Source organism: Motacilla alba, chromosome 2, assembly GCF_015832195.1.
Source record: "Motacilla alba alba isolate MOTALB_02 chromosome 2, Motacilla_alba_V1.0_pri, whole genome shotgun sequence".
NCBI classification, from domain to species: domain Eukaryota; kingdom Metazoa; phylum Chordata; class Aves; order Passeriformes; family Motacillidae; genus Motacilla; species Motacilla alba.
The window spans coordinates 2,200,409-2,204,283 of NC_052017.1; positions in this window are offsets into that span (position 1 = coordinate 2,200,409).

Genomic DNA, 3,875 nt, shown 5'->3' on the forward strand with positions numbered 1-3,875 from the left:
GAAAAAAAAAAAACCACTTTATTTTGTAAAACGACACTTGGAGTTGCAGCAGCTCTGCCAGTCAGGAGATCATTTTTGTTTAATTTGGCAGCAAGGTGCAGAGTTTTTGGTGTGAATAAGCACAAGGATAACGCCTGTGGCTTTAGGGACTAATTGTATTCACATTTTCCTGACTTCAGGGGGAGCAGAATTGAGGTTTTGGGTCACATTTAAGCCAAAGAGTTGGTTTTGCTTTGGAGTTAGTTTTGATGTTTAGGAGAGAAAAAAATAATGCCCCTTTCCCTCCTCATTTTGAGAAGCTATCAGGTAAAATTCAGTTTATTCCCCCTTTTTCCCACCTCCACCCCTGCACTCAGCTTTCATGAAATTCAATGATTTGAGGTTTTTTTGCCTGTTTTGATTTATGCTTTTTAAATTCTGGGGGTGAGCTGAAGGTGGCAGAGTTGAAGCCAGTCCTGGTGGCAGGGACACTGGATTGCTCCACTTGAAAGGAATGGAACACTCAGTTGTCCCTTTTTGACAGGATTTTTGTCCCTTTTTTTTTTTTTTTGACAGGATGTTTGTCCCTTTTTGAGTCAGGATTGTTATCAGGGTGCTTGTTGATAGTTGCTAGTCAATCTTTAATGCTTTAAAATCCCAAATTGATGGTCCAGTACCACATAGACAGAAGAATTACAATTATTTCTGTATTCTGTGTAAATAACTGAAGGCTTTTGATGACTCAACCTTATTAATTCCCAGAAGGGAGGCCAGCAGCAGGCAAGAACTCTTAATTTTTTTTTTTAATTTATTTTTTAACTCTTCATTATTTTTTTTTTCTGGTTATAGGTTTTGTGCCTCTGTTTTTCTGTACCCACAGGGGTCCCTCTGGCAGTTAAGTTGCCCTGATGCTATTTATCTAAACTAAAACTCAGAAATTGGTATTAATTTGTTATTTCCATTAGAGCAGTGTGCAGGGAGGTTATTTAAGTTCATGCTGCTTGTCTTGCTGTGGCCTTTTCAGGAGTGGGGGACTTTGATTCCCAAACTGCTGCTATTGCATTTTTATCCTTTTTTAAACTGAATATTTTTCTTTGCTGCTGGAATTTACCACCACCACCAATTTTTTTGTCTGTACCTGGGCAGGTGAAATTTGGGAATGATTTGCCTTAGTCAGAACTGCTGCTCTAGTGCATGCTAAGTCTCTTATTCTCATTTCTTTTGAAGGAAATCAGTGTTTTAAGGTGGGAATTTGACCAGTGAGAGGCTTTGGTGAGGATTTCTGTTCTCAGAGATGTGTGGGGGTACCCCAGGTTTTTGCACTTCTGCAGAGGTGACCCCAGGCCCAACTTCCTGGCATTGTCTTTGACCTGCAGCCCTTTTTTTTTTTTGAGATAAAAAAAAAAGGAGGAAAATGGAACTTCAAGAAGGAAGGAGCCCAAATTCCAGTGGGGAATTCTCTTCTTTTGCCTTCCATGGCCAGGGAGAGCTTGAGGGACCCAGGAATCTTGGCTTGAATCAAGATTCTTCTCCCCTCTGGATGCTGTCAGGGTGCAGATTTTGGGCAGAGTTGGCTTCTTCCTGCCCTGCTCTGGTGGCCAGCATTCCTGCCAGGTGTGCTTTTATCCAGGTGTGCTTTTATCCAGGTGTGCTTTTATCCAGGTGTGCTTTTATCAGGATTGAGGGGCCAGGACAGGGTTTGGGGACAGCTGGCCCAGCTCAGGACAGGATCGTCCCTCTGGGATCAGGATGAGCTCCTCTCTTGGCTGCTGGCAGGATTCAGTTGATTTATTATTCCCTGTGCAGTTTATCCATTTATTTTCTAGACTTGGGAGATGACAGAGAGCAAGGAGAAGCGAGCACAAGATGGGTTTGGTTGTGGTTCGTGTCTGTTCTTCCACCTTGGCTCCTGGGATATTTACTAAGCCACCACGAAGTCTTAGCTCTGATTCTGCAGGAGGCTGGATTTTTGTTTTGTTGAAATCCTGAAAAAATTTATGCAACAAACAGACCTTAAGCCTATATGTTGATTATTTTTTTTAAAAAAAATTCTATTTTTACCTGCTCTGGAAGCTGGGTATTGGAATTTTTTCTTCTTTTTTTGGCCCATTCCTTGATTGAGAGCTGCAGTTTTCACAAATGCTGCACGGTGGCACAGCCCAAAGCACAGCGGGGTTTGGGGATTTTGTTCTTTAGATCTTTATTTCTGTGGCACAGAGTGTGTGCTCTTAGCTGCAAAACCAAATGTTAAATTCCTTATGGCCGCAGTCTGCTGCAGATTTATTTATTTATTTTTCCTGATGGGGTTGTTGAAGTGGAAAACCTTTGAGCTGTTGATTATTTAGTGTTGGTAGATTGAACAGGAGCAGGGAGCACTTCCCATCAGTCAATATGAGGGCAGCTGGCTGTGGAATATATATTTTAATTATTATTTTTTTGAATAATTGGGCTGCTGAAGAGCTGAGGGTGGCCCTGCTTCCATTGAAGGCACAGCTTTGAGGAGATTTGTCTTACTTTGGATTTGTTGCTCTACTTTGAGTTTAGCAGCTCATTAAACCCAAGCTCAGTGGCTCACCTTGAACTTTTACCAAGGAGCTCTGGAGGGGTGAGCTCCCAGCCTCTTTTTTAAGGATTCTTGCAATGAGCCTGGATAATTTTGATTTCTCTTAAAGCTGAGGAATGCACCTGCTGCAGAACTTGGGGTTTCTGGGAATTTTTGCACCTTGTTTTCTCCTGTTCTGCTTTGAGGGAAATAGAGCCTTAACCATGCTGAGACCTTGATTTATTATTCCCTGTGCAGTTTATCCATGGCAGTCACCAGCACTTTTTGTTTTTGTTGGGGTTTTTTTTTTTGTTTTTTTTTTTTTTTTGGTTTGTAGCACTTGAGATGTCTGATTTTTTTTATCAATTTTTTTTTTTTTTGCTAGAGAACTGCTTTGTAATTTTCTAAAATAAAATAATAACTTTGCCAAGCAAATTTATCAGTGCTAAAGAATGGAAGGTCCTTATTTTCCTTCGTTAGCAATACTGTAATCAAAGGTGCAAAATAATGTGTTTAATGTCCTTGTCTGTGCTGTTAGAGATGGAAAATTTATGGGGTTAGGAGCAGCTTCTAAACAAATTGAGGAGCTGGAGTTATAAATCCTCTTTGCTTGTTGCCAAATGAGCTTTAAAAAGGAAAATATTTGCATATAGTGTATTAAAAAAAAAAAAAAAAGGCACTGGTTAGAGAGAGAATAAATCAGAGTAAAAATCATTGCCAGACAAAGATTGCTTTGTTTTTTACTGAGTAAAACACAACTTGTTTATGCACAATAGTAACTTGATGAGCATAGTTTTTTCACAGAGTTAGGCTGTTTCCAATGTATAGATGGGGAAAATAAGTTTCCTTTTATTTTTATGACAGATATACAAAGATGAACAGTGTCTATATTTTAATATTACTGTTTGCTGGCTGAAGTGTCTCGTTTGCCTGTGTGTTGGTCAAACTCATTTCCCTAAAGTGTCCCATTTTACACTGCTAGTGAAATATTACTGAAGGAGATTTTGGTTGGGCCCAAGAAAAATATGTGAAATTGTAACTTAGCTGAAAGAAACCTGCTGATTATGCAAGATTTTAATCATTAATCAATTTAGGCTTATTTAAGTGTTTCTGTAAAACAACTGTGGATGTTTGAACGCTGCAAAAATCTTACTTCTACCTCTTGTGTAACACCCTTAAAATTCCCTTTCACGGACGTGTCTGATGCCACAGGGTGTTGTGCACCTTAACTTGGGAATTCCACCTGCTTTTCCTTTCATTTTGTTTTATTTTTTTTATTGTGGAACACCAGGGATGCCTTGTTATGTCCACCTGTGCTGAACTGATGGGGTTTGTGCCACATGTGTGAGAGTCT